The sequence below is a fragment of the Cricetulus griseus genome, chromosome 7 (genome assembly GCF_003668045.3).
Source record: "Cricetulus griseus strain 17A/GY chromosome 7, alternate assembly CriGri-PICRH-1.0, whole genome shotgun sequence".
In the NCBI taxonomy this organism is placed as follows: Eukaryota; Metazoa; Chordata; class Mammalia; order Rodentia; family Cricetidae; genus Cricetulus; species Cricetulus griseus.
This window is the reverse complement of record NC_048600.1, coordinates 524,788-542,333: the sequence shown is the minus strand read 5'-3', so window position 1 is coordinate 542,333 and position 17,546 is coordinate 524,788. Positions and strand designations below refer to the sequence as shown.

Below are 17,546 nucleotides of genomic sequence, written 5' to 3'. Positions count from 1 at the left end.
TACTTAAACTGCCAAGGAAAGTTGCAGATTTTCTGTATCTCTTACAGAACCTTGCATTCACAGTTGTCTTGCCTAATACAAAAATAAAAGTAATAAAACTTCCAAAATCAAGGAGAGAGAAAACCTTGAGAGGAAACACAAATCAAACAAGAGCCCCAAGAGTCTCAAGTTAGGGCTCCAGTTGAGCTAGGCCGCCCAATCCTTGGTCTCTTTGCCTTCCTCCTTCCTGCCCCCATCTCTCCCCTTGTTTTTCTCTTTCCAGCAGTCCGACTTCGACACTTCAGCCACAAACCCAACTGCGTGGGAGCCACTGAGACCCTACACCCCAACACTCTCCAGAGGAGACCTACCTCTCCTCCCCTCGACCCGAAGCAGTTCTCCTTCACTGCGGATGGCTTTAAAAAGAAAAAGAAAAAAAAAGAAAGAAAGAAAAAAAAATCTCATTTCCTTATCTGTTAGGGATACCCCACATGAAGGGGGACAGGAAGAGGCAGGCCCCCATCGACCCTCCGGTAACTGGAGGCGACAGTCCTCTGGGTAGGCACCCCAGTTTTCCTCTTTTCCAAGCCCCTAAGCCAGAATCAAGCAGAAGTCTGGTTCCCAAGAGCCCACGCTTCCAAACAAGCTAGAAGCGGATTATACCGGTACCCAACCCGGAGATGGCCCGCGGCGCGCTGGGTGCACCTGCGGCCCCAGTGCCCTCCCCCGGGCGCGGAGGGCGGGGCGCAGTGCTCCCCGCGCGGCCCACCCGTAGCGGGACGGAGGCGGATGGGGAGGCATTTCTGGAGAAGTTCAAGGGCTCCTCTCCCCGGCACCCGGCCAACCAGGCCAGACATCAGACACCCACCTCCGTGAGGACTCGGGGCCGCCACGATGGGCAATCTCCGCCCCTACGATCGTGCGCACAGAGGCCCAGGCGGGAGCGTGGCAGCCGGCACCCGGCCCGAAGTGAAACAATGTCCCGGCGCTGGGGGGTGGGGGGGGTGCTGGTCGCACTGCCCGACCCGGGGGCAGCCTGCGCTCCACCGCGGCAACCGGCGCGGAGAGGCAGGACGCCTGCGCGTCCCGGGGCCGCTCCACCTGCGCCCTCCCGGCCCGCTCCACCTGCGCCCTCCCGGCCCGGGTGGCCAGACGCGCACCACCTTCGCGGGCAGCCTGGGCCGCGCGCGCCGGAGCTTAGGCGGAGGCGGGAGGCGGCGGCATCACCTGCGGCGGGCGGCGGCTGCACCGGGACGCGCCCCGGAGGCGCGCGGCGCCCTGGACCCTGAGCCCGCGGCCCCGCCCGCGGCTGCCACCTCGAAGCGCGGCGGAGGAGCCGGGGCACCCGGGCGGCGGCGGCAGCAGCGGCGACGAGAGCAGCAGCACATGACTCTGTAACGAGGGGAATTAGACAAAGCGTAACATGGACTCCAGGCCGTGCAGGCACCGCAGCTCTGGGACCAACCGCAGCCTGAGAGCGCCGCGACTGGCCGGGTCGCAGCCAATGGGGCGGGTCCGGGCCTCCATGTGATTGCCTGCGCTGTGCCCGCGCGCCCCGCCGCGCCCGCCTAGGGGTCCGGCCCGCTGCTCCGTGGTGCTGGGTGGTGGGGAGGTGGCCAGGATCCCGGAGGGGCTGCTAGACGCTCGGCAGGTGCACCGGGCGGAGAATGGCAGCCGAACGTCGCCCGGGGCGCATTGCTTATCTTCCCCGACTCGCACCTGGGCAGGGCATGGTGCCAGGCTGTCTGAGTCTCTGGAGGAACGGGCTGGGTGGGGAAGCTTCGTCAGTTTTGCAATTTCAGGAGGCTATTCAGACCATAAACTGATCGTGGAGATTGGGGTGGGGGGCGTTAAAGTCATCAAGTGCCTTCCAACTCGAAGGAAAGAAGCAATTACCCGGGATTTAGGGCACTTGCAGTTGAATGTCTGCGCGAACAGTTGCTCGGCTTCACCAAGTTATCTCTGCTGTTAAAGCCTTTTCTCCCCGATTTTGTTTTCAACTCAATCTGGCCCTCCCTCTATTCCTTTTTCACCAAAAACCTCCTGTATAAGAAACAGGCACCAGGGAAGGTGTTCTAAAAAGTTTACCAACTCGGTCGCTTTCCCGATCGCTTTCCCGTGTTTCTTGCTGTTGTGTGGTCGAAGTTTTCTAAGTCTGTTTTTCTCAGTGGGAAAGCTGTGGTCAAGACACCGAGTCAGGCGGACTCATTATTTTGGCTCAGTCAAAGAAAGCAAATAATTCCTCCCCATACATTAGTATCTCCTTCCATCCGAAGCCACGTGCTTCTGGAATTGTGGGAAGTTCTGCCCATAAACGTCCCTTCAAGGTTCATTTAACATCTCCTGGTCTTAATGAGCTAGCGCCACACAAGGCACCCATGAAGGGCGGGGTCCTACAGAGAGGGGCCTTAAAGATGGTTTCTGGGCTTAAGGAGGACGTGGTTCCTTAGATGTTGAGCCGCTGGAAGTAAACAGCCCAGACAGGGAGGGGGTGAGCGGGTGAGCAGCCCAGGGCTGTTCAAGGTGGAGCTTCTTCTTTCTCTTTCCTCCTGGGACCCTCCGGATTGCAGCCTCTCCAATTCCCCACACCCAGCCTGGGAGGAAGTGCGTGGGTAGCCAGTGTGTGGCAGGTGATCTAATTACAGTCCTGGGTTTGCTGATCTTGGAGGTTCATCCTATTGACAGCTTGATGGAAAATACCCCACTGTTACCAGCTTAGAAAGTTCCTACGTTTGCGGACAACTCAGTACTCCACCTACTTTTCCATCTTCCTTGGTTTTAAGCTGATTCTTGATTTTTTAAAAACATGGTTTTATTATTGGTATAAATTAAAAGCTAGGTGGGCATCCAGGCTCAGGCCTGTAATCTCAGCACTTGAGTGGAGTCAGTAGGATACGGAGTTCAAGATTACCCTCGGCTACATACCAAGTTTGAGGCCAGCATGGATTGCATAAGGCCCTGCCTCAAAAACAACAAAACACCCTCGACCCAGCCCCCCAAAAGGATTGATATAAATTGAGAAAGTAAAGAAGTGAAGTTCAGACAGCAGTCTATAGCACGGACCACAGAAAAAACATGTTGTCACTCACTGAATGTGAGATTAAATTAGACAAATTCGTAGCTCAGGCTGACCTGAACTCGCTGTGACCTGGAACTTCTGATTCCGGCCTCAAATTTTGTTTTTAATAATGTGCATTGTGTAGTCTGTGTGTGATTTCCTACAAGTGAGAGCAGGTGCCAGTGGAGACTAGAGGTGTTAGATCTGAGTGGCACTAGAGGTACAGCCAGTTGTCAGCTGTCGGTGCTGGGAATCCAACTCTGGCCATCTGCAAAAGTGACCGCTGAGCCTTTGTTTCGTTTGAGACAAGGTCTCACTATGCAGCCCTAGCTGTCCTGGAACTCACTGTATAAACCAGGCTGACCTTAAACTTGCAGAGATTCAGCCTGCCTCTGCTTCCCCAGTGCTGGGATTAAAGATAATGTGAAAAGTGTATGTATTATTTTTGAGTACACAATTCCACATCTAGGAATTTCAGTACATGAATACAAAAATTATATGTTTCAAGGATATTTACACATGGCATCTGGAGACATAGCATAATTGGTAGAGTGTTTACCTAGTATGCAGCAAGTTTGGGGTTTGATCTCAAGCTCCAAATACACAGTATTTACAGATTTACAGAGCTGTAATCCTAGCAATGAGGAGGTGGGAGATGGAGAATCAGAAATTGAAGGTAGTCCTTGGCTACATAACAAATTTGAGCAAACCTAGGATATCTGAAACATTGCCTCAAAAAGAAATGAGGAATCATACACATAGTAAATTGAAGTTAAATAAAAAATAGGAAATAACTCTGGTAATCCAGGATATACTAATAAAGTGGAAAACCCTATTTGAACCCTACCCCTTACCCCCAAGGAAAATAACTGGGAAGGCAGAGGGAAAAGATGAAAATTGAGTTGGATGGTGGTGTTGCACACCTTTAATCCCAACAGGGAGGCAGAGGCAGGCCGATCTCTGTGAGTTCAAGACCAGCCTGGTCTACAGAGTGAGTGCCAGGATAGGCTCCAAAGCTACACAGAGAAACCCTGTCTCAGAAAAAAAGAAAAGAAAATGGTAGGGATGCTGAAAGATTTGTGAGAGTGAGAAAATGTGTGGGAAGGTCTAAGAGAGGTTCTTAGCATTGTCTAGTATAAACATTTCCACGTGTCAAAAGTATGACAAAAGGTATAATCAATCTATTGTGGCTCTCTCACAGCACCTCTAATATTTAGACATATGGATGCTGCAACCACACAGTGAGAGCCTGGCTACAGCAAATGCTAAAGCAGTACCTTCTCATTTGCAGTTTTTGAGACAGGGTCTCATGTAGCCCATGCTGACCTTGAACTTCCTGTATGGCCACGTGTGGCCTTCGGCTTCTGCATGCGCACCCTCCCCAGTGCTGGGATCACAGGTGGATGCCACCACTCCTGGCTTTATCTTTGGCCGTTCTCTACTTTGAGCCAACTCTTCTTTAGGTGTGTTTAAGCCATCTCACTTCTTAAACTTAAATAAACCCTTAGCAGGAAGCAAAATTGCCTTCTTTACAGCTGAGGAAGTTTCAGTGATGGAGGCCAGAGTAGCTGTGAGCAGGTCAGAAAGGAAATGGACCTGGGTGGACCGGATTGGGTAACTTCCCATGATGTAACACATTGCCAGACTGCTATAGTTAGAAAGAGTGTGTTGAAATTGAAACCAGAAAAACTAAGGCACATGTCTTAACTTGAGAGGAGAAGTGCATCTGTGCCTTTTTTGAAACAGATTCTGAGATTGGCAGATTTCAGTGGGCCTGTCTGCGAGAGCAGGCATCTCTTAATTGGTAGCCCAGAAATAAATGAATCATTTCAGTAAACTAAGGGAAAAGCAACAAACAAGGAAACAGACAGAAGTAAAAAATAATTCAGCCACCTGCAAATCTCTACATAGGTGCTCTGTCTTCCTTCCTGCTCCTGCCCTGGCTGAAAAACCATGATGGCAATACTGTGGTGGAAAGGGGCAAATACAGAGAGGCAAAATTGGTCATAGTCATGGTGAGATGGATGTCTCTCTTTTCACATTTGCATCTAAACACCTTTCAAGAATTCTCTGTATTCAATGTTACCAATTCCTCCCATTTTTTTTTCTAAAACTCCATTGATTCTTGGTGTTTGTTTGTTTTGAAACAGGCTCTCCTATATCCCAGGCCAGCCTTGAACTCAGATCTTGAATATCTGTCCTACCTGTACCTTCCAGGTGCTGAGATCACAGGGATATACCACCATTCGTGGTTATGTGGTGTGGGGGGTGAAAGCCAGGGCTTCTGGGGTATTAGGAAAACACTCTACCAATTGAACTACACTTCCAGCCCCTCATTGGGGTTTTTACTAAGACATCCTATTAAGGTAGCTGATGATGTCAACCTCATTAAATATAGTCAACAATCCTTGGTACTTAAAAGGTTCAGGCTTTAATACTGATCAGCTCTACCTCTTTAAGAGACAGACCCCCCCCCATGCCCCCTGACAACAGTCAGGGCACGCACAGGAAAACGTGCAACGTCATCACCACGCCACCAGCCATGCATGAGGACTCTAGGCATGGGTGGAACCTCAGTGCACATGCTCAGTCTTCCCTTTAAAAGTCCCAACTTCCCTGCTGCTCACTCTTCACTCTCTATGCTCTCTCTCACCTACATGCTCTCTCTGCCTCTCTATGGCGACCGGCCATGGCGGTCAGCCATAACCCCTGTTCCTCTTCTCTCTTTATTCTCCCTACTCTGCCAGGCCATATAATAAACTGGTTAACATGTCTCTTGCACCTCCTCTTTCTTTTTCTCATTTTCTTCAAAAACATAACTACTGAATACCTTGGTTCAGAACCACAGAATACTGTCATCTACTTTAGGATGCTGCCTTCTCCCACTGTCCAAGGCAACATGTTCTGCAGTGACATATTGTTCATGATTTAATAACGATTGCCTGGGGGATCAGAATGCAAAACCAACTACACTAGTTAGCCATAGAGACTGGGCAGCTGTGGCACATACCTTTAATTCCAGCACTCAGGAGACATAGGCAGATGGATCTCGGTGAGTTCAAGGCCACAGCAGATTGAATCAGTCTAAAACAGTAACAGAATTCACACCTTTAATCCCAATACTAGAGAGATCTATAAGGAAGAAGCAAGGGGTCTCCTGTGAGATTTAGTTTCCAGTCACAAGGGAGATAGGATCTCCATTTCAACCTTGGTAGAGGTAAGTGCTACTGGCTGGCTGTTTTGATTTTCTGGTCTTCAGCTTGAACTGCAATATCTGTCTCTGGATTTTGTATTATTCATGCTGCAATGTTCATTCCTTTCAATGCCTGTTCACATGGTTTGGAATTCCTCACCAGGCCAAGGACTCTCCATCTGTGTTCTGCTTTGTTAGTTTTCCCATCTAGACATCTGAGAGCCAGCACAAACAAATTCAAGTGACCAGAACTTCACTTTTGGTTTTCCCTCTGGAGCCCACTCCTCCTCAGACCTCCCCCACCACCACTCGGAGTTGGTAAGGCTGACCTTGGTGCTTCGTGGACAGAATACTCTGAAATTATTCTGACTTTCTCACCTCTCTATCTAAATCCTCAGGAGATCGTTAGTTCTTGACATGGCTTGAATATGAAGTGTTCTTTGCAGACTTTTGCACTGAAGACTGGATTTGTAGCTAGTGGCATTCTTCTCTGGGAGGCTTGGGGAAACTTTAACAGATGGGGCATTGTTGGAGGAAGTAGGTCACTGGGGGACATGCACTTGTGGAAATATCTGGCTTCCTTACTGGCCCTCTGTCTTCCTTCCAGCACCCATGAGGTAAGCAGTTGTGTTCTACTATCCCTGCTATCCCATGATGCTCTGCTTCATCACAAGCCTACAGCTTGTAATCCTGGCAGGCAAGTCTGTAACCCTGAGCCAAAACATCTGCCCTTCCTCAAACAACTCTCAAGTACTTGGTCACAACAACAACCCCCCACACACACACACACACATCCCACACACACTCCACTACCTTTTAAATACAGCCTGATGTTGTAGAGTAACAGGTTGTTGTCAACAACAAACTGAATAAATGGTGGTAGTTCCCTAAGACTGCATACCCTGGTTACCTTGCAGGCATTTCAGTTTGTTCAAACATCACTTTATAAAATGACACAACTGACAAAACATGTCTCAGAATGTTTATCCCACTGTCAAGCTGTGCTTCCTCTGATCTTCATGTTGACCTTGTGTTTCACCCGCTTGTTGTGTAACAGTTTGCTCCTAGATTGAAATAGTCCATCCAGCTGGAAAGCCCCTTAAAGCAGAAGTAAACATTCTAAATAGCTTCCGGAAGTCCCTGAAACTGAGCATATTCACCAGGCCACTCCTTCCCAGAGCAGGCAATGAAGATGGTTGAGAGGCACTCTCAGACAGGCTGAGATGCCTGGAAGTGGTGTAGACCAACTGAGGCACCTGGAAATGACACTCTCCAATCTGTTGAGCTGCCTGCAGATTGTGCAGTGTGCTCCATGTTCCCAGCTTTGTGAGCTGTCACCCATGTGGGAGTGGGCTTTGGTGACAAAACTGTCTTTGAGTCATTTCTGCTCTGATAAGTAACCTCTCACCCATGTTCCTATAAGGAACCCAGTAGAACTCATTGGTTTGCCAATATGGAGTGTAGAGGAAGCTTTTATGCATTCTACCCCTAATCCCCCTTGTCCTGTTTCTCTCCTAGCCCAGTCTCACTGAACCAGTTCTTTCTGCCCACCGGGTCCCCACAGCTGCTTAATGAAATAACCACTCTGAGGCTTAATACGAGTTACAATTGTTTGGCCAACAGCTTAGGCTTCTTACTGGCTAGCTCTTTCTTAATTATTAACCCATTTCTATTAATCTCTGAATCACTATGTGGTTGTAGCTTACTGGTATCGTTTCCCCAGTGGCTACATGGCATCTCTCGGCTCCACTTATTCTCTCTCTCTCTCTCTCTCTCTCTCTCTCTCTCTCTCGTCTCTCTCTCTCTCTCTCTCTGTGTGTGTGTGTGTGTGTGTGTGTGTGTGTGTGTGTGTGTGTGTGTGTTAAGATTTCCTACCTGGCTTTACTCAGAAACAGCTTTATTCATCAACCAATAAAAGCAACATGTTCACAGCATACAGAAGGACGTCCCACATTAGTGGACTTTGGTTGTAAGACCCTCAGAAAGCTGAGGCTTCCAGAATCTTAGCCCAGGACGGCAGCCACCCAAAACACAGAATGGAGGCGAAAGCTTGATGCAAACTGTATGAGGCTTTATTGTAATTTAACGAGCTAACCCCATGTTAGCTCGGGTCTTTCACCCACCCGCCATGGTGGATGGCCAGAAAGACGGCTTGAAGCTGCTGCACATAGATCTTTATAGGGCAGCGTAAGGGGAGTGTCTAGGGGTACGCACAGGCTCACGATTGGTGTGCTTACAGGCATCTGACCTCTAAGTGACCAAGGCAGGTTTATGGCAAGCACATGTTCGGCTCTTATGGCTGCCAAAAGGGAAGCCGGTTCCTTCAGGTGGTGTCCTTACTGTGGTCTGTTGTCAGCCCCATGTCTGGGGTGAGTAGACATTTGTTCATGTCTCCATGGATATTGTCACACAGCACCTGGTTATCACACAGCACCTGGCTTTCTGACCTTTGGGCTCCGACTAATAACCCTGGATTCACCTGGGTCTTCTCCAGCTTGCAGATATTGCCTGGGGTTCTTCAGCCTCCATAATCACATGAACCAATTCACATAATAAACCCTTCGTGTTCATGTCTGTATGTTTATATCATCTACCTAAATCTATTTGCCCATCTATTACCTATCTATCATCACCTAGTATAATATCTATCTGTAGCCTATTGTGTCTAACTCTCTGGAGCTCTGGAGGACCCTAATATGGGGAGTTAGGACATGAATGAAGAAGGGGCTAGTAAGTTCCTTTTTCTTCGAGTCTGTAATAGCCCATAATAGCCACTGTGTGATACTATAAAATAGGTATTTCATCTTTGACTTTCTGTGCTGTCATACAACTCCCAAAACTTGAAATCTTGAAAGTTGTGGCTGTTGTCTTAATTCCTTCAGTGCTGGTGTGAACAGATGACTAGACATTCTTAAGTAGCTTTCTAAATGGAGGCTAGTCACTTGGAAGACCAAGTTAGAATTAGAGGGTTAGAACTCTAACCTTCACTTCCCCTGACCTCTGTGGAGTGAAGGTGAAGGTGAATTGCCCACTCTGATCCGTGACTTCTCACAAATGTGCATGAATGAAGTCTCAAAACACCCCCAAGGAAACATTCCGAGAGCCCCCAGATCAGGGCAGCATGCCTAGAGAGGTCTAGAAATTCTGATCCTGCACTCCCCTCTCTGCCCCATAAATCTCTTTGTATTTAGTCTATGTGGTTCCCCTCTACAATAAACAGCTAAACACATTTCCCCGAGAGCCATGAAGTCCTAGCAAATTAAACTTAGTAAGGGGATTGCAGGACCCCCCAGCTTGTAGCTGTTCAGAAGCACAGTGCCATAGCCTAGGACTTGCTCCTGGCATCCAAAGTTACTGGGCAGACTTGGGACTCAGCCCTCAACTTGTAGGGTCCTTTGCCACTTCAGGTAGACACTGTTTGGAGTGATTGGATGAGATGATGATTAACTGGGACCCACTGCAGAGTCAATTGCTTGTTTGCTGTTGCAGGAAGGGTTTCCCATCACAGGGATCTTGTGTTGGTTGTTGCTGAGAGTATAGGGAAACAGCTCAGTGCTCCCCTATGTCAGCCCCTATGTTGATCTGTAAGACCCTCAGAAAGCTGAGGCTTCCAAAATCTTAGCCCAGGACGGCGGCCACCCCAAACACAGAATGGAGGCGAAAGCTTGATGCAAACTGCATGAGGCTTTATTGTAATTTAACGAGCTAACCCCATGTTAGCTCGGGTCTTTCACCCACCCGCCATGGTGGATGGCCAGAAAGACGGCTTGAAGCTGCTGCACATAGATCTTTATAGGGCAGCGTAAGGGGAGTGTCTAGGGGTACGCACAGGCTCACGATTGGTGTGCCTCCAGGCTTGGAGGGCTTGCCCTGTGTTGATTGGTCAACTGGTTGTTATGGCTCATAGGCCCTCCCAGGGTGGTTGCTATGCTTTCTACGTCATTGCTGTGCGCTAGTCCGTAAAGCACACCCAGGGTCCTAAAGCATAGCGCCACCAGCTAACTTCTGATTGGTTCCTTGTCACGAGACAGGCATCTGACTTTCTAGTGACTAGGTCAAGGTCATAGAAGCACATGTTCGGCTGTTATGGCTGCCGAAAGGGAAGCTGGTTCCTTCAGATCTTCAGAGCACTCACGTTAGCTCCTCTTCCCCCTCCCACCCCAACCCCCACCCCAAGACAGGGACTTAAAGAGCTCAGGCTGGCTTCAAACTTTCCACATAGCCAAGGATGACTTGTCATTCTAATCTTCCTGCCTCTGCCTCCCAAGTGTTGGGGTGTGTACCACTGCATCTAGTTCATGCATTTCTGGGCATCAAACCCAGGGCTTGTTGTATGCTAGGCTAGCACCTAGCACTCTACCTCCAGCCCTGGGTGTTTTTGTTGTTGTTTTAACTATTTAATCTCATTAAAAGTCAAAACAGATTTTTTTTTTTTGCCTTTTACATTATGAGCATTAGACATGAGTGGCAACTCAAAAAAATTACTCTTTTGACCCCATCTACTTTTGCTTAATTAATGAGTCATATCCATCAGCAATACATACTTCATACACTCCATCAGAAAAGCTCTGTATTCCAGCCACTAATTTAAAAATGAGTGCTGTCATTCACAAATGTCCCCTTTTGTTGGAACCCAGCCCCCATGGGGTCTCTAAGAGTTGTTTTCCAGCATAACCACAGGTACCTCCTGTTTTCCTGACCTCACCCCACTGGGATCAATATCCTGTTGTGAACCCTTTGACCTGGGGTTTTTGTAAGTTTGTATATAAGGCTGTTCCACAATAAAGGTGGGAGACATTCTCTCAGAAAAGGACCAGGAGTCTTGTGGTTCATCCAAATCTCCAGGCTTTCGCCCAATACTCAGACTTAGTGGCCAAGAGCAGCCATACCCTTTACTTCTCAGCATTCTGAAAATCATTTCTTTTAAGCAAGATCATCAAGCAGCCCTTCCTCCCTCTGCATGATTGAGGCATGTTCAGAATAGCACGGGTTTGAAGACAAATTCTACTGGCTGGTTGTGTGTTTAATGCCAACACTGTTGGGGGCAGGGGGGGGCATGGGATCTTTATTCAAGCCTCTGTCTTTCCCCAGACTTCATACACACTGAGAGTAGATAGACATGGTCTGAATATCACAAATTGCAGTCATGCCACCAGATGAAGGCATGGCAGAGCTCCAGTGAAGGGCAGAAATACCCTGATGGCAAGAGTGGTCAGAGGACTTTGGAATGAGTGTTAGGCTGAGCATGAACAACTGGACTTTAGTGACCTACCCAGAAGGACCTAGGTGATACTTAGCTGTGGTCCAGAGAACAGTGCACATGCCCAACTGCTGTGCCACTCCTGGGGTCAGCAGTGCTGTTTCTGACTTGGACCCAGGTCATTAGCTTTGACCTGGGTGGACTCCAGAGTTTGGGTGAATGGGGCTGTGTCGGATTTATCGCCACAGTATCTTACCTGCGGTTAGACACTTGAACTTTTTCTCTTGCTTGTTTTTGTTGGTGTTGCCAGGTGCAGTTTAGGGGTGTGAGTTTGACATGATAAATGAACAAAAATCTGAGATGGTAGCTGCCCCTTCCATAGGCTTCCTGTCATTTCTGCTGCTTGCTGATCAATACCAATATGAAGAATGGAGAGTGTGCAGGTGTGAAGTGCTCAAAGCTGCCAAGGGCAGCCAGGAATTCCCAGCACCTGGCTCTTCTCTCCTACATCTCCCTTGCCATCCAAAGCCAGGACTGGCTTTTCTAACTTCTTCATCTATATCTTCAGTTTCTTCTAGGTTCACAGTGAACCCCTGTGTGATATGTGGAGACTGCTATCCAAAAATAAACTATGGCACTGAAGAGGAAAAGGCTGGTTGCAGAGGCGTGCCAGCAAGCTATGGTGTTCAGTAGCTGTTACTGGGTAATGTCTGCAAATTCTCTTTTTCTACACAAAGCCAAATGGGGCTGATTAAGCCCCTCTGGTATAATTTTTAAAAAGAAAGGACAAGTTAAAAATAGCCTAAGAACAAGTGCTAGAAGCGCAGAGCTTTTAGAAAGAAGTAAGGATGAAGTGTGGGGGTAGCTTCAGAATCTCCACTCACAGACCTGCTGGGGCAGGACCAAGAGCCCTCCAAGGACAGAGTGCAGCTCCCAGGGTCACACTGAGATGCTGTTTTCTTTTCTTTCTAAGCCCTCCCTCTCTTTCTCTGCCCTCTTTTTTCCTCTCTTTCTCTCCCTCCCTCCCCCTCCTTCCTTTCCTTCCCCCCTCTTTCTTTTTTCTTTCTTTCTTTAAGATGGGTTCTCATGTTGCCCAAGCTGGCCTTAAACTCAGTTTGTAGCAAGGATTACCTGAGACTTCTGATCATCTTACCTCTCCCTCCTGAGTGCTGAGGTCACAGGTGTGCACCCCCATGAGCGCTGAGGTAATAGTTGTGCACCCCCATGAGTGCTGAGGTCACGGGTGTGCATCCCTATACTGTTTTCTACAGTGATGATGTTTATGTGGGCTGGCAAGCACCCCACCAACTGAGCCATATCCCCAGCCTTTGTAGGTACAGTGCACTTGGCCTGAGTTTGTCATGTCCAGTGTTAGGATCCAGCTCTCCTTTGACAACTGTCACCCTCAGTAATGATGCCAACCACACCAGGCACCCAGGTCTGGGGTTGTCCTCCTAGTGCTGTAGTTATGATAGAGTTGTGGTCCATATTTTGGAAGTGTCCAGTGGTAACTTCTGTGACTCCAGGTCTAGCCTCAGCCTTCCTTACCAGAGGTCAAGCCATGTTATCCCAGCAGGCCATGAATAAGGCAGAAACAGAGTAGATAGGGGCAGCCACTTCACAAATGTGGGGACACATGTGCCAGTCTGGGAACCCAGCTGGAGCCTGGGAGTCTTTGAAGCCTAGAGGACTCTGGTGGTGGCACTGAGAGCCCTCCAGACTCTTGTCTTCTCTCTCGTCTCTTCTCAATCAATATTCAATGCCCCCTTCCGGTCTGTTACAACTCATCAGCTTGACCAACACTTACAGTTTATCACACACCTTACCAGGATTTTATCCATACTAGATATATTTGGGGTGTTTTATTAAATTATGTTAATTTTGAAGTTTTCATCCAAGTCTTTACTGTACATTGTGCACATTCTCACCCATATCCTGTTACCCTGACCCTCCCTCCCTCCCTCCCTCTCTCTCTCTCTCTTGTCCTTTATCCCTCTAGACAATTGTGACTTTACAGATTGTTTAAAGATTTTTTTTTATTTTTAATGTGAGCCAGGGTAGTTTAATCCCAACACTCAAGAGGAGGCTGTTCTCAAACTCAGTCTGCCTGCTGGGGAAACTCAGTCTTCTGGAAGAACAGCATGTGCCTTTAACTGCTGAGCCATGCCTCTTTTCTTCTCTATGCTTTTCTTTAAAAAAAGAAAAAGAAAAAGAAAAATCCATTGTGTGTATAGAGCACATTTTCTTTATCCATCCCTCTGTTGTTGGCACCTACATTGGTTCTAGTACTTAGTGTAATGAATAATATTGCAGAATAAATTAGTGTGCAAATGTGGCTATGTGTGTTTGCTTGAGTGTTTGTGTTTTGGTTTATTTATTTATTTATCATGTATGCAGTGCATGCCAGAAGAGGACACCAGATCACATCACAGATGGTTGTGAGCCACCATGTGGTTGCTGGGAATTGAACTCAGAACCTCTGAAAGAACAATCAGTGCTCTTACCCCCTGAGCCATATCTCCAGCCCTGTGTTTTGGTTTTAAGAAAGGATTTTGCTATGCAGTTTCAGGCTGGCTTCCAACTCCAGGCAATCCTCCTGCCTCTGCTTCCAGAGTATAGGGATTGCAGGTAGGTACCACCATTCAGACTTATCGGCATTATCTTATGTACTCACTGGCAGTCCTAAGTTCAAGTCCTTGGCGTACCACTTGTTATCTGTGTCAGGCAGAATATCCTCCCCAAGTTATGACATAATTATCTGAAGCATATGGGAACCCTTATATGTCTAGATAATTATGACATAATTATCTAGAACAAAATGCCATAAACAAGGTGGCTTTGACAACACACATAGGTTTTCTGGAAGTGTTGGAGGCAAAGTCCAAGAAGAAAGTGCTGAAGGCTTAGTTAGTGTCTTGTGACATCTTTACCTTTGGGTTGCTGAAGTCTGCTTTTTTTTTGGGCAAGACTAGTTCTCAGGTGTCTCTTCGTAGGACACTATTTCAACTGAAGAGTGTCTCATTTAACCTTAGAGATTCCTTCTCCAAACACAACTATGCTGGGGATCAGAGCTTCAGTCTATGATTTGGGGTTAGGGGCACAAACATGTAGTGCATAACTGGTGGTTTCTTCAGCAGTAAAAGGAGAATGACTCTGGCATTTGTATTAGATAGTGTGGAAGTGCTCAGCGCAGCACCCAGCACAGAGCAATGCCCAGTTGATTGCATGCACCAGGTTGGTGGTGTTGTTATTGGCCCACCTTTAAACACAGCCCAGATGGGCAGTAGCATCATCGTTAGCAAGAGACTATTGTACCCCAGTATAAGTCTTGTGCAATCTAAAACCAGGCTTTGTCCCATTATGCTTCCTGGCTTCTTAAGGCCAGGAAGGTCACATAATCAAACTCAGGCTCCATGCATGCTGAGAAAGCATTCTGTTGACCAAGCTACAGTCTTACATAACATATCCATTATAAGATCCAGACTCATTTGAACTCTCCTAAGAGTGGAACAGTATCATTTCTTGTTTCCTACTAAGAGTTAAACACACTGGCATATAGATCTCAAGATGGTTTCACTTTAACTACTAGACATTCAGTTTGAGGAACTGTAGCTTACTTTTTATTTTTCTTTAATGTTAGGGATCCAGCTCTGGACAAATACTAGGCAACTGCTCTGTCAGTGAACTGTGTCCTCATCCCCCAACACATCCTGATACTCCAGTGTCTAGAATAGCAGCTTTCATATCAGACAACCAGAAGTAAGTATTCAGTTCAGCGAACTTAGATCTGCAGGGAAAATGAAGTTGGTGAAATAGCTATGATGTCACAGTTCCTCTGGGTGCCCCATCCTGACCACAAAGGCAGACACAAACGTAGCACACTTTCCATCTTTATATGAATTAAGATAGTTTGTTTGGTTTTTAAACAGGGTCTCCTGTATCCTGAGCTGGCACTAGACCCACTACATAGTCAGAAAGAGCTTTGGTTTTCTGAGTTTCCTGTTTCTAACCACAAAGTGCTAGGATTAGAGATACGCACAAACTTACCTATTTTTTTTCAACATTGATTTATTTGCATGTATGTGTGATGGTGTGCATGTGGGAAACAAGGACAACATGTGGGGGTTGGTTCTTTCCTTCCACCATTTGGGTCTGGAGCTTGAACTTGGATCATCAGGCTTGGCAGCAAGCGCCTTTAACAACTTAGCTCTCTCCAGTACCACACCTAGCATTATGTGGTGCTGGGCTAGGATTTTTAAATCCCGGGCCTGTGCACTCTAGGCAAGTCAACTTTCAACCTACATCCCCAGTCCCAGAGCTCCCATTCTTGAGAAACAAATATGTAGAAATGAATTATCCTGAGAAAACATTTAAGGTAACAACAAATGCAGATCAGGATACCGAATTGTGAATAGATTCAAAGGATGTAATCAGAGAGACCTGTCCACTTGGAGCTCACCTGCATCACAATCACTCAGGATGCTCAAGAAATGTGACAGGACAGACTTGGGATCACACTATGCATAGAGAACAAGTTTGGGTGATTCTGACCCTTATTTGCAGCCAAGGAAGCCCCAGCAGTCAAGATTGTCACAGAGTAGTCTAAAGACACAGGAGGGCAATGAAGACTTTAGCTGTGAAAGCCCACTGGTTTCAGAAATGGAGAAAGAAGGGAGGAGACACTGTCAGTAAGTAAGGGTGGAATGGAGTAAGTGAGGGATCCAGAAAGGTAATGTTTATGACTGCACCGATACTGTTCATCCTGGAGTGAAAAGTCAAGAGTGTGGAACAATAAAGTTTCAACATAGGGATTCTGAGTTCTGCAAGTGAAGGCATGGAAAGATACAGGGTCAACTGTCCCATGTTTTGCACACACCACTTGAAAGAGGCTGATAGCAAAATACCTCTGTACTTATGACTTCAGAAACACCACTTGCTCTTGTTAAATTGCAGGTTCTTAATCTATAAGGTGGAGGTAATTATACCTTCTCCTGCTTGACAGCCATGTGAAGCTGAATGGTTGAATGGTATAGTTTGAAAGGTCAGTGCTGTTGTCACGGGTGGTGAGCACTCTTTCATAGCCCATCAAGCAGCTTGTGACATCTGGCCCAGTGATGTTATCTGTAGATTTTTATTGTTTATTTCCTGTTTCGTCTTCCTGTTGCTGGGTCTCTTGCAGCTCTAGCAGGCTTTCCCCAGCCTCTGTGTAGCCAGCTTCTCATGGAGCGCCCTCTAGTGCCAAATGCTGCAATGATTTACTCTAAATCTAAAGGAACACCAGGGTTCTGATTTACAAGGAAACTGGCCTTAGAGTGCTATTTAAAACTTATTTATGTAAACTATGCACGATGAAAAATACAAAAATAACATTTTTGAGATAGGGTATTATGCAATCCAAACTAACCTTGAACTCACTACGTATGAAAGATGACCTTGAACTTCTGATCCTCTTGCCTCTACCAAAGTGTTGAAATGAGAGGCTAACACCACCATGTCTGGTTTTGGGGATACTGGGAATCGAACCCAGTGCTTCATGCATGCTAGGCAAGTGCTCAACCAACTGAGCTACATCCCCCATCCCCTAAACTGACATCTTTTTAAAAATTATGTATGTATTTATTTGACGCAGGGTCTCATGTAGCAGAGGCTGGATTGAACTTCTGATCCTCCAGCCTCTACCTCCCAAGTACTGGGATTATAGACATATGCCACCACATCCAATGTTAAGATGCACTGGGGATTGGACTCCAGGCTTCATGTATGCTAAGCTAGCACTCTTAGCAACTGATTACATTCTCTGCTTTTGTTGTTGTTGTTGTTTGTTTTGTTTTTCTTGTTTGGAGACAGAGACTCAGTGTGTATCTCTATTGGCTTGGAACTCACAATGTAGACCAGGCTGGCCTTGATCTCACAGCTTAGCTCCAGCAGCCCTGGAACTCAGAGATTCTCCTGGCTCTGGCTCCTCGGTTCCAGGTTAAAGGTGTGCACTACCACACCCAGAAAGATCTGCATACTTGTTGCTGTTTGTGTGTTTATTAGTGCAGAAATCTTTGTGAAATATTTAACCTGTCTGGATGCTTGTTTCCTCATCTGTAAGATGGGGACAGAACTCCTTG

General features: G+C 47.1%; 1 non-coding gene across 1 annotated transcript; it reads right to left on the bottom strand.

Moving 5' to 3' along the window:
• Positions 1-16,932: 16,932 nt before the first annotated feature.
• Trnaa-agc lies at positions 16,933-17,005 on the bottom strand. The gene has a single exon. It is a non-coding gene; the product is annotated as a tRNA-Ala (tRNA).
• Between the last annotated feature and the right edge of the window lie 541 nt (positions 17,006-17,546).